Raw genomic sequence first — 13,617 nt, forward strand, 5'->3', positions numbered from 1 at the left:
AAAGGCACTTATATAATTTTCGGCTGTAAATCATTCAGATCATTCAAAGCAAAATGTAAGTAACACATAGTGTTTGACATGATTGGGCAAATAAATCAATATCATACTCATCAGGGGTCTTAGATCTATCATATTAACACATGTGTGTAGCTTTATGGTGCCCCTATTGCATACAAACTCATAGGAAGTGATGGAGCTCCCTATAGGTATTATGTCCCCTTAAGGTCGCCTGTAAACGGTAAATCCATTTTGCCTTTTTCTGGCGTACCAATAGTTCCAGGTTGCCACCTCGTTCACCACATGGAATATGTTTAATACCATGGAACCATAGGTCCCTGTCATTAGGATGGACTTCATTGTAATGGGAACAGAGGGGTAGCGACTATCATTGTTCATGAGTGCCCTACGATGTTCCTGAAGGTGTATCTATAGAGGACGTATCGTGCTACCAACATAGATAATACCACATTGGCAGCCAAGTATGTAAACTACATGAGTAGTATTGCAATTTATAAACTGCTGGATATCGTATCTCTTTTTGATCTTGTAACAAAAATTGGTAATTTTGTTCTGACCAAATGGGCACATGTTACATGAACCACAAACAAAAAAACCTTTCAGTTTAGCAGGTAGCCAGATGGAAGTGTTGGGTTTGTCGTGTTTGTAGCTGGTTATTTAACAACAAGGGGTGGTGATGGACAGAGTTTCTGAATTAAGCAGAATACTCTCACCCAGTCAAGAGATCAGGGCTAGATCCAACACCATTTTTTAGCTCACTGCACCATCCCAGCTCAGAACCTGGCTATATGCAAATTAGTCTGTTCCTGTCCCAGTGCATGATGGGAACAGGGCAAACCAAACTACCAAGCCAATTCTTACACTGGGAAGGAAACAAGCTTCCGGGGACCGGTTTCTGGCATTACAGCCGTCTTCGGCCCGGCTTGCTTGAATCCTGATGGTGCAATGAGCAAGGGACTCACATCTGAGTATACCCTTCCACGCTTATGGTGGACAAAATATTTAACAACAAGGGGTGGTGATGGACAGAGTTTCTGAATTAAGCAGAATACTCTCACCCAGTCAAGAGATCAGGGCTAGATCCAACACCGTTTTTTAGCTCACTGCACCATCCCAGCTCAGAACCTGGCTATATGCAAATTAGTCTGTTCCTGTCCCAGTGCATGATGGGAACAGGGCAAACCAAACTACCAAGCCAATTCTTACACTGGGAAGGAAACAAGCTTCCGGGGACCGGTTTCTGGCATTACAGCCGTCTTCGGCCCGGCTTGCTTGAATCCTGATGGTGCAATGAGCAAGGGACTCACATCTGAGTATACCCTTCCACGCTTATGGTGGACAAAATATTTAACAACAAGGGGTGGTAATGGACAGAGTTTCTGAATTAAGCAGAATACTCTCACCCAGTCAAGAGATCAGGGCTAGATCCAACACCGTTTTTTAGCTCACTGCACCATCCCAGCTCAGAACCTGGCTATATGCAAATTAGTCTGTTCCTGTCCCAGTGCATGATGGGAACAGTGCAAACCAAACTACCAAGCCAATTCTTACACTGGGAAGGAAACAAGCTTCCGGGGACCGGTTTCTGGCATTACAGCCGTCTTCGGCCCGGCTTGCTTGAATCCTGATGGTGCAATGAGCAAGGGACTCACATCTGAGTATACCCTTCCACGCTTATGGTGGACAAAATATTTAGCAACAAGGGGTGGTGATGGACAGAGTTTCTGAATTAAGCAGAATACTCTCACCCAGTCAAGAGATCAGGGCTAGATCCAACACTGTTTTTTAGCTCACTGCACCATCCCAGCTCAGAACCTGGCTATATGCAAATTAGTCTGTTTCTGTCCCAGTGCATGATGGGAACAGGGCAAACCAAACTACCAAGCCAATTCTTACACTGGGAAGGAAACAAGCTTCCGGGGACCGGTTTCTGGCATTACAGCCGTCTTCGGCCCGGCTTGCTTCAATCCTGATGGTGCAATGAGCAAGGGACTCACATCTGAGTATACCCTTCCACGCTTATGGTGGACAAAATATTAAACAACAAGGGATGGTGATGGACAGAGTTTCTGAATTAAGCAGAATACTCTCACCCAGTCAAGAGATCAGGGCTAGATCCAACACCGTTTTTTAGCTCACTGCACCATCCCAGCTCAGAACCTGGCTATATGCAAATTAGTCTGTTCCTGTCCCAGTGCATGATGGGAACAGGGCAAACCAAACTACCAAGCCAATTCTTACACTGGGAAGGAAACAAGCTTCCGGGGACCGGTTTCTGGCATTACAGCCGTCTTTGGCCCGGCTTGCTTGAATCCTGATGGTGCAATGAGCAAGGGACTCACATCTGAGTATACCCTTCCGCGCTTATGGTGGACAAATGCCAGAAACCGGTCCCCGGTAGCTTGTCTCCTTTCTGGTGAAGAATTGGCTTGGTAGTTTAGTCTGCCCTGTTCCCATGATGCACTGGGCCAGGGACAGACTGTTTTGCATATAGCCAGGTTCTGAGCTGGGATGGTGCAGTGAGATAAATAACGGTGATGGATCAAGCCCTGATCTTTGGACTGGGTAAGAGTGGTCTGCTTAATTCAGACACTCTGTTCATCACCACCCCCTTTTCTGAATCGTTTTTGGCCACTATAGGTGTGGCAGGGTATACTCAGACATGAGTCCCTTTCTCACTGCACCATCAGGATTCAAGCAAGCCGGGCCGAAGACGGCTGAAATGCCAGAAACCGGTCCCCGGTAGCTTGTCTCCTTTCTGGTGAAGAATTGGCTTGGTAGTTTAGTCTGCCCTGTTCCCATGATGCACTGGGCCAGGGACAGACTGATTTGCATATAGCCAGGTTCTGAGCTGGGATGGTGCAGTGAGATAAATAACGGTGATGGATCAAGCCCTGATCTTTGGACTGGGTAAGAGTGGTCTGCTTAATTCAGACACTCTGTTCATCACCACCCCCTTTTCTGAATCGTTTTTGGCCACTATAGGTGTGGCAGGGTATACTCAGACATGAGTCCCTTTCTCACTGCACCATCAGGATTCAAGTAAGCCGGGCCGAAGACGGCTGAAATGCCAGAAACTGGTCCCCGGTAGCTTGTCTCCTTTCTGGTGAAGAATTGGCTTGGTAGTTTAGTCTGCCCTGTTCCCATGATGCACTGGGCCAGGGACAGACTGATTTGCATATAGCCAGGTTCTGAGCTGGGATGGTGCAGTGAGATAAATAATGGTGATGGATCAAGCCCTGATCTTTGGACAGGGTAAGAGTGGTCTGCTTAATTCAGACACTCTGTTCATCACCACCCCTTTTCTGAATCGTTTTTGGCCACTATAGGTGTGGCAGGGTATACTCAGACATGAGTCCCTTTCTCACTGCACCATCAGGATTCAAGCAAGCCGGGCGGAAGACGGCTGAAATGCCAGAAACCGGTCCCCGGTAGCTTGTCTCCTTTCTGGTGAAGAATTGGCTTGGTAGTTTAGTCTGCCCTGTTCCCATGATGCACTGGGCCAGGGACAGACTGATTTGCATATAGCCAGGTTCTGAGCTGGGATGGTGCAGTGAGATAAATAATGGTGATGGATCAAGCCCTGATCTTTGGACTGGTTAAGAGTGGTCTGCTTAATTCAGACACTCTGTTCATCACCACCCCCTTTTCTGAATCGTTTTTGGCCACTGTAGGTGTGGCAGGGTATACTCAGACATGAGTCCCTTTCTCACTGCACCATCAGGATTCAAGCAAGCCGGGCCGAAGACGGCTGAAATGCCAGAAACCGGTCCCCGGTAGCTTGTCTCCTTTCTGGTGAAGAATTGGCTTGGTAGTTTAGTCTGCCCTGTTCCCATGATGCACTGGGCCAGGGACAGACTGATTTGCATATAGCCAGGTTCTGAGCTGGGATGGTGCAGTGAGATAAATAACGGTGATGGATCAATCCCTAATCTTTGGACTGGGTAAGAGTGGTCTGCTTAATTCAGACACTCTGTTCATCACCACCCCCTTTTCTGAATCGTTTTTGGCCACTATAGGTGTGGCAGGGTATACTCATACATGAGTCCCTTTCTCACTGCACCCTCAGGATTTAAGCAAGCCGGGCCGAAGACGGCTGAAATGCCAGAAACCGGTCCCCGGTAGCTTGTCTCCTTTCTGGTGAAGAATTGGCTTGGTAGTTTAGTCTGCCCTGTTCCCATGATGCACTGGGCCAGGGACAGACTGATTTGCATATAGCCAGGTTCTGAGCTGGGATGGTGCAGTGAGATAAATAACGGTGATGGATCAAGCCCTGATCTTTGGACTGGGTAAGAGTGGTCTGCTTAATTCAGACACTCTGTTCATCACCACCCCCTTTTCTGAATCGTTTTTGGCCACTATAGGTGTGGCAGGGTATACTCAGACATGAGTCCCTTTCTCACTGCACCATCAGGATTCAAGCAAGCCGGGCCGAAGACGGCTGAAATGCCAGAGACCGGTCCCCGGTAGCTTGTCTCCTTTCTGGTGAAGAATTGGCTTGGTAGTTTAGTCTGCCCTGTTCCCATGATGCACTGGGCCAGGGACAGACTGATTTGCATATAGCCAGGTTCTGAGCTTGGATGGTGCAGTGAAAAAAATAACGGTGATGGATCAAGCCCTGATCTTTGGACTGGGTAAGAGTGGTCTGCTTAATTCAGACACTCTGTTCATCACCACCCCCTTTTCTGAATCGTTTTTGGCCACTATAGGTGTGGCAGGGTATACTCAGACATGAGTCCCTTTCTCAATGCACCATCAGGATTCAAGCAAGCCGGGCCGAAGACGGCTGAAATGCCAGAAACCGGTCCCCGGTAGCTTGTCTCCTTTCTGGTGAAGAATTGGCTTGGTAGTTTAGTCTGCCCTGTTCCCATGATGCACTGGGCCAGGGACAGACTGATTTGCATATAGCCAGGTTCTGAGCTGGGATGGTGCAGTGAGATAAATAACGGTGATGGATCAAGCCCTGATCTTTGGACTGGGTAAGAGTGGTCTGCTTAATTCAGACACTCTGTTCATCACCATCCCCTTTTCTGAATCGTTTTTGGCCACTATAGATGTGGCAGGGTATACTCAGACATGAGTCCCTTTCTCACTGCACCATCAGGATTCAAGCAAGCCGGGCCGAAGACGGCTGAAATTGCAGAAACCGGTCCCCGGTAGCTTGTCTCCTTTCTGGTGAAGAATTGGCTTGGTAGTTTAGTCTGCCCTGTTCCCATGATGCACTGGGCCAGGGACAGACTGATTTGCATATAGCCAGGTTCTGAGCTGGGATGGTGCAGTAAGATAAATAACGGTGATGGATCAATCCCTAATCTTTGGACTGGGTAAGAGTGGTCTGCTTAATTCAGACACTCTGTTCATCACCACCCCCTTTTCTGAATCGTTTTTGGCCACTATAGGTGTGGCAGGGTATACTCAGACATGAGTCCCTTTCTCACTGCACCCTCAGGATTTAAGCAAGCCGGGCCAAAGACGGATGAAATGCCAGAAACTGGTCCCCGGTAGCTTGTCTCCTTTCTGGTGAAGAATTGGCTTGGTAGTTTAGTCTGCCCTGTTCCCATGATGCACTGGGCCAGGGACAGACTGATTTGCATATAGCCAGGTTCTGAGCTGGGATGGTGCAGTGAGATAAATAACAGTGATGGATCAAGCCCTGATCTTTGGACTGGGTAAGAGTGGTCTGCTTAATTCAGACACTCTGTTCATCACCACCCCCTTTTCTGAATCGTTTTTGGCCACTATAGGTGTGGCAGGGTATACTCAGACATGAGTCCCTTTCTCACTGCACCATCAGGATTCAAGCAAGCCGGGCCGAAGACGGCTGAAAAGCCAGAAACCGGTCCCCGGTAGCTTGTCTCCTTTCTGGTGAAGAATTGGCTTGGTAGTTTAGTCTGCCCTGTTCCCATGATGCACTGGGCCAGGGACAGACTGATTTGCATATAGCCAGGTTCTGAGCTGGGATGGTGCAGTGAGAAAAATAACGGTGATGGATCAAGCCCTGATCTTTGGACTGGGTAAGAGTGGTCTGCTTAATTCAGACACTCTGTTCATCACCACCCCCTTTTCTGAATCGTTTTTGGCCACTATAGGTGTGGCAGGGTATACTCAGACATGAGTCCCTTTCTCACTGCACCATCAGGATTCAAGCAAGCCGGGCCGAAGACGGCTGAAATGCCAGAAACTGGTCCCCGGTAGCTTGTCTCCTGTCTGGTGAAGAATTGGCTTGGTAGTTTAGTCTTCCCTGTTCCCATGATGCACTGGGCCAGGGACAGACTGATTTGCATATAGCCAGGTTCTGAGCTGGGATGGTGCAGTGAGATAAATAACGGTGATGGATCAAGCCCTGATCTTTGGACTGGGTAAGAGTGGTCTGCTTAATTCAGACACTCTGTTCATCACCACCCCCTTTTCTGAATCGTTTTTGGCCACTATAGGTGTGGCAGGGTATACTCAGACATGAGTCCCTTTCTCAATGCACCATCAGGATTCAAGCAAGCCGGGCCGAAGACGGCTGAAATGCCAGAAACCGGTCCCCGGTAGCTTGTCTCCTTTCTGGTGAAGAATTGGCTTGGTAGTTTAGTCTGCCCTGTTCCCATGATGCACTGGGCCAGGGACAGACTGATTTGCATATAGCCAGGTTCTGAGCTGGGATGGTGCAGTGAGATAAATAACGGTGATGGATCAAGCCCTGATCTTTGGACTGGGTAAGAGTGGTCTGCTTAATTCAGACACTCTGTTCATCACCACCCCCTTTTCTGAATCGTTTTTGGCCACTATAGGTGTGGCAGGGTATACTCAGACATGAGTCCCTTTCTCACTGCACCATCAGGATTCAAGCAAGCCGGGCCGAAGACGGCTGAAATGCCAGAAACCGGTCCCCGGTAGCTTGTCTCCTTTCTGGTGAAGAATTGGCTTGGTAGTTTAGTCTGCCCTGTTCCCATGATGCACTGGGCCAGGGACAGACTGATTTGCATATAGCCAGGTTCTGAGCTGGGATGGTGCAGTGAGATAAATAACGGTGATGGATAAATCCCTAATCTTTGGACTGGGTAAGAGTGGTCTGCTTAATTCAGACACTCTGTTCATCACCACCCCCTTTTCTGAATCGTTTTTGGCCACTATAGGTGTGGCAGGGTATACTCAGACATGAGTCCCTTTCTCACTGCACCCTCAGGATTTAAGCAAGCCGGGCCAAAGACGGCTGAAATGCCAGAAACTGGTCCCCGGTAGCTTGTCTCCTTTCTGGTGAAGAATTGGCTTGGTAGTTTAGTCTGCCCTGTTCCCATGATGCACTGGGCCAGGGACAGACTGATTTGCATATAGCCAGGTTCTGAGCTGGGATGGTGCAGTGAGATAAATAACAGTGATGGATCAAGCCCTGATCTTTGGACTGGGTAAGAGTGGTCTGCTTAATTCAGACACTCTGTTCATCACCACCCCGTTTTCTGAATCGTTTTTGGCCACTATAGGTGTGGCAGGGTATACTCAGACATGAGTCCCTTTCTCACTGCACCATCAGGATTCAAGCAAGCCGGGCCGAAGACGGCTGAAAAGCCAGAAACCGGTCCCCGGTAGCTTGTCTCCTTTCTGGTGAAGAATTGGCTTGGTAGTTTAGTCTGCCCTGTTCCCATGATGCACTGGGCCAGGGACAGACTGATTTGCATATAGCCAGGTTCTGAGCTGGGATGGTGCAGTGAGAAAAATAAAGGTGATGGATCAAGCCCTGATCTTTGGACTGGGTAAGAGTGGTCTGCTTAATTCAGACACTCTGTTCATCACCACCCCCTTTTCTGAATCGTTTTTGGCCACTATAGGTGTGGCAGGGTATACTCAGACATGAGTCCCTTTCTCACTGCACCATCAGGATTCAAGCAAGCCGGGCCGAAGACGGCTGAAATGCCAGAAACCGGTCCTCGGTAGCTTGTCTCCTGTCTGGTGAAGAATTGGCTTGGTAGTTTAGTCTGCCCTGTTCCCATGATGCACTGGGCCAGGGACAGACTGATTTGCATATAGCCAGGTTCTGAGCTGGGATGGTGCAGTGAGATAAATAACGGTGATGGATCAAGCCCTGATCTTTGGACTGGGTAAGAGTGGTCTGCTTAATTCAGACACTCTGTTCATCACCACCCCCTTTTCTGAATCGTTTTTGGCCACTATAGGTGTGGCAGGGTATACTCAGACATGAGTCCCTTTCTCAATGCACCATCAGGATTCAAGCAAGCCGGGCCGAAGACGGCTGAAATGCCAGAAACCGGTCCCCGGTAGCTTGTCTCCTTTCTGGTGAAGAATTGGCTTGGTAGTTTAGTCTGCCCTGTTCCCATGATGCACTGGGCCAGGGACAGACTGATTTGCATATAGCCAGGTTCTGAGCTGGGATGGTGCAGTGAGATAAATAACGGTGATGGATCAAGCCCTGATCTTTGGACTGGGTAAGAGTGGTCTGCTTAATTCAGACACTCTGTTCATCACCACCCCCTTTTCTGAATCGTTTTTGGCCACTATAGGTGTGGCAGGGTATACTCAGACATGAGTCCCTTTCTCACTGCACCATCAGGATTCAAGCAAGCCGGGCCGAAGACGGCTGAAATGCCAGAAACCGGTCCCCGGTAGCTTGTCTCCTTTCTGGTGAAGAATTGGCTTGGTAGTTTAGTCTGCCCTGTTCCCATGATGCACTGGGCCAGGGACAGACTGATTTGCATATAGCCAGGTTCTGAGCTGGGATGGTGCAGTGAGATAAATAACGGTGATGGATAAATCCCTAATCTTTGGACTGGGTAAGAGTGGTCTGCTTAATTCAGACACTCTGTTCATCACCACCCCCTTTTCTGAATCGTTTTTGGCCACTATAGGTGTGGCAGGGTATACTCAGACATGAGTCCCTTTCTCACTGCACCCTCAGGATTTAAGCAAGCCGGGCCGAAGACGGCTGAAGTGCCAGAAACCGGTCCCCGGTAGCTTGTCTCCTTTCTGGTGAAGAATTGGCTTGGTAGTTTAGTCTGCCCTGTTCCCATGATGCACTGGGCCAGGGACAGACTGATTTGCATATAGCCAGGTTCTGAGCTGGGATGGTGCAGTGAGATAAATAACGGTGATGGATCAAGCCCTGATATTTGGACTGGGTAAGAGTGGTCTGCTTAATTCAGACACTCTGTTCATCACCACCCCCTTTTCTGAATCGTTTTTGGCCACTATAGGTGTGGCAGGGTATACTCAGACATGAGTCCCTTTCTCACTGCACCCTCAGGATTTAAGCAAGCCGGGCCGAAGACGGCTGAAATGCCAGAAACCGGTCCCCGGTAGCTTGTCTCCTTTCTGGTGAAGAATTGGCTTGGTAGTTTAGTCTGCCCTGTTCCCATGATGCACTGGGCCAGGGACAGACTGATTTGCATATAGCCAGGTTCTGAGCTGGGATGGTGCAGTGAGATAAATAACGGTGATGGATCAAGCCCTGATCTTTGGACTGGGTAAGAGTGGTCTGCTTAATTCAGACACTCTGTTCATCACCACCCCCTTTTCTGAATCGTTTTTGGCCACTATAGGTGTGGCAGGGTATACTCAGACATGAGTCCCTTTCTCACTGCACCATCAGGATTCAAGCAAGCCGGGCCGAAGACGGCTGAAAAGCCAGAAACCGGTCCCCGGTAGCTTGTCTCCTTTCTGGTGAAGAATTGGCTTGGTAGTTTAGTCTGCCCTGTTCCCATGATGCACTGGGCCAGGGACAGACTGATTTGCATATAGCCAGGTTCTGAGCTGGGATGGTGCAGTGAGAAAAATAACGGTGATGGATCAAGCCCTGATCTTTGGACTGGGTAAGAGTGGTCTGCTTAATTCAGACACTCTGTTCATCACCACCCCCTTTTCTGAATCGTTTTTGGCCACTATAGGTGTGGCAGGGTATACTCAGACATGAGTCCCTTTCTCACTGCACCATCAGGATTCAAGCAAGCCGGGCCGAAGACGGCTGAAAAGCCAGAAACCGGTCCCCGGTAGCTTGTCTCCTTTCTGGTGAAGAATTGGCTTGGTAGTTTAGTCTGCCCTGTTCCCATGATGCACTGGGCCAGGGACAGACTGATTTGCATATAGCCAGGTTCTGAGCTGGGATGGTGCAGTGAGAAAAATAACGGTGATGGATCAAGCCCTGATCTTTGGACTGGGTAAGAGTGGTCTGCTTAATTCAGACACTCTGTTCATCACCACCCCCTTTTCTGAATCGTTTTTGGCCACTATAGGTGTGGCAGGGTATACTCAGACATGAGTCCCTTTCTCACTGCACCATCAGGATTCAAGCAAGCCGGGCCGAAGACGGCTGAAATGCCAGAAACCGGTCCCCGGTAGCTTGTCTCCTTTCTGGTGAAGAATTGGCTTGGTAGTTTAGTCTGCCCTGTTCCCATGATGCACTGGGCCAGGGACAGACTGATTTGCATATAGCCAGGTTCTGAGCTGGGATGGTGCAGTGAGATAAATAACGGTGATGGATAAATCCCTAATCTTTGGACTGGGTAAGAGTGGTCTGCTTAATTCAGACACTCTGTTCATCACCACCCCCTTTTCTGAATCGTTTTTGGCCACTATAGGTGTGGCAGGGTATACTCAGACATGAGTCCCTTTCTCACTGCACCCTCAGGATTTAAGCAAGCAAGGCCGAAGACGGCTGAAATGCCAGAAACCGGTCCCCGGTAGCTTGTCTCCTTTCTGGTGAAGAATTGGCTTGGTAGTTTAGTCTGCCCTGTGCCCATGATGCACTGGGCCAGGGACAGACTGATTTGCATATAGCCAGGTTCTGAGCTGGGATGGTGCAGTGAGATAAATAACGGTGATGGATCAAGCCCTGATATTTGGACTGGGTAAGAGTGGTCTGCTTAATTCAGACACTCTGTTCATCACCACCCCCTTTTCTGAATCGTTTTTGGCCACTATAGGTGTGGCAGGGTATACTCAGACATGAGTCCCTTTCTCACTGCACCCTCAGGATTTAAGCAAGCCGGGCCAAAGACGGCTGAAATGCCAGAAACTGGTCCCCGGTAGCTTGTCTCCTTTCTGGTGAAGAATTGGCTTGGTAGTTTAGTCTGCCCTGTTCCCATGATGCACTGGGCCAGGGACAGACTGATTTGCATATAGCCAGGTTCTGAGCTGGGATGGTGCAGTGAGATAAATAACGGTGATGGATCAAGCCCTGATCTTTGGACTGGGTAAGAGTGGTCTGCTTAATTCAGACACTCTGTTCATCACCACCCCCTTTTCTGAATCGTTTTTGGCCACTATAGGTGTGGCAGGGTATACTCAGACATGAGTCCCTTTCTCACTGCACCATCAGGATTCAAGCAAGCCGGGCCGAAGACGGCTGAAAAGCCAGAAACTGGTCCCCGGTAGCTTGTCTCCTTTCTGGTGAAGAATTGGCTTGGTAGTTTAGTCTGCCCTGTTCCCATGATGCACTGGGCCAGGGACAGACTGATTTGCATATAGCCAGGTTCTGAGCTGGGATGGTGCAGTGAGAAAAATAACGGTGATGGATCAAGCCCTGATCTTTGGACTGGGTAAGAGTGGTCTGCTTAATTCAGACACTCTGTTCATCACCACCCCCTTTTCTGAATCGTTTTTGGCCACTATAGGTGTGGCAGGGTATACTCAGACATGAGTCCCTTTCTCACTGCACCATCAGGATTCAAGCAAGCCGGGCCGAAGACGGCTGAAATGCCAGAAACCGGTCCCCGGTAGCTTGTCTCCTTTCTGGTGAAGAATTGGCTTGGTAGTTTAGTCTGCCCTGTTCCCATGATGCACTGGGCCAGGGACAGACTGATTTGCATATAGCCAGGTTCTGAGCTGGGATGGTGCAGTGAGATAAATAACGGTGATGGATAAATCCCTAATCTTTGGACTGGGTAAGAGTGGTCTGCTTAATTCAGACACTCTGTTCATCGCCACCCCCTTTTCTGAATCGTTTTTGGCCACTATAGGTGTGGCAGGGTATACTCAGACATGAGTCCCTTTCTCACTGCACCCTCAGGATTTAAGCAAGCCGGGCCGAAGACGGCTGAAATGCCAGAAACCGGTCCCCGGTAGCTTGTCTCCTTTCTGGTGAAGAATTGGCTTGGTAGTTTAGTCTGCCTCGTTCCCATGATGCACTGGGCCAGGGACAGACTGATTTGCATATAGCCAGGTTCTGAGCTGGGATGGTGCAGTGAGATAAATAACGGTGATGGATCAAGCCCTGATATTTGGACTGGGTAAGAGTGGTCTGCTTAATTCAGACACTCTGTTCATCACCACCCCCTTTTCTGAATCGTTTTTGGCCACTATAGGTGTGGCAGGGTATACTCAGACATGAGTCCCTTTCTCACTGCACCATCAGGATTCAAGCAAGCCGGGCCGAAGACGGCTGAAATGCCAGAAACCGGTCCCCGGTAGCTTGTCTCCTTTCTGGTGAAGAATTGGCTTGGTAGTTTAGTCTGCCCTGTTCCCATGATGCACTGGGCCAGGGACAGACTGATTTGCATATAGCCAGGTTCTGAGCTGGGATGGTGCAGTGAGAAAAATAACAGTGATGGATCAAGCCCTGATCTTTGGACTGGGTAAGAGTGGTCTGCTTAATTCAGACACTCTGTTCATCACCACCCCCTTTTCTGAATAATTTTTGGCCACTATAGGTGTGGCAGGGTATACTCAGACATGAGTCCCTTTCTCAATGCACCATCAGGATTCAAGCAAGCCGGGCCGAAGACGGCTGAAATGCCAGAAACCGGTCCCCGGTAGCTTGTCTCCTTTCTGGTGAAGAATTGGCTTGGTAGTTTAGTCTGCCCTGTTCCCATGATGCACTGGGCCAGGGACAGACTGATTTGCATATAGCCAGGTTCTGAGCTGGGATGGTGCAGTGAGATAAATAACGGTGATGGATCAAGCCCTGATCTTTCGACTGGGTAAGAGTGGTCTGCTTAATTCAGACACTCTGTTCATCACCACCCCCTTTTCTGAATCGTTTTCGCCACTATAGGTGTGGCAGGGTATACTCAGACATGAGTCCCTTTCTCACTGCACCATCAGGATTCAAGCAAGCCAAAGACGGCTGAAATGCCAGAAACCGGTCCCCGGTAGCTTGTCTCCTTTCTGGTGAAGAATTGACTTGGAAGTTTAGTCTGCCCTGTTCCCATGATGCACTGGGCCAGGGACAGACTGATTTGCATATAGCCAGGTTCTGAGCTGGGATGGTGCAGTGAGATAAATAACGGTGATGGATCAAGCCCTCATCTTTGGACTGGGTAAGAGTGGTCTGCTTAATTCAGACACTCTGTTCATCACCACCCCCTTTTCTGAATTGTTTTTGGCCACTATAGGTGTGGCAGGGTACACTCAGACATGAGTACCTTTCTCACTGCACCATCAGGATTCAAGCAAGCCGGGCCGAAGATGGCTGAAATGCCAGAAACCGGTCCCCGGTAGCTTGTCTCCTTTCTGGTGAAGAATTGGCTTGGTAGTTTAGTCTGCCCTGTTCCCATGATGCACTGGGCCAGGGACAGACTGATTTGCATATAGCCAGGTTCTGAGCTGGGATGGTGCAGTGAGATAAATACCGGTGATGGATCAAGCCCTGATCTTTGGACTGGG

This window comes from Lissotriton vulgaris, chromosome 3_1 (assembly GCF_964263255.1).
Source record: "Lissotriton vulgaris chromosome 3_1, aLisVul1.2, whole genome shotgun sequence".
NCBI lineage: Eukaryota > Metazoa > Chordata > Amphibia > Caudata > Salamandridae > Lissotriton > Lissotriton vulgaris.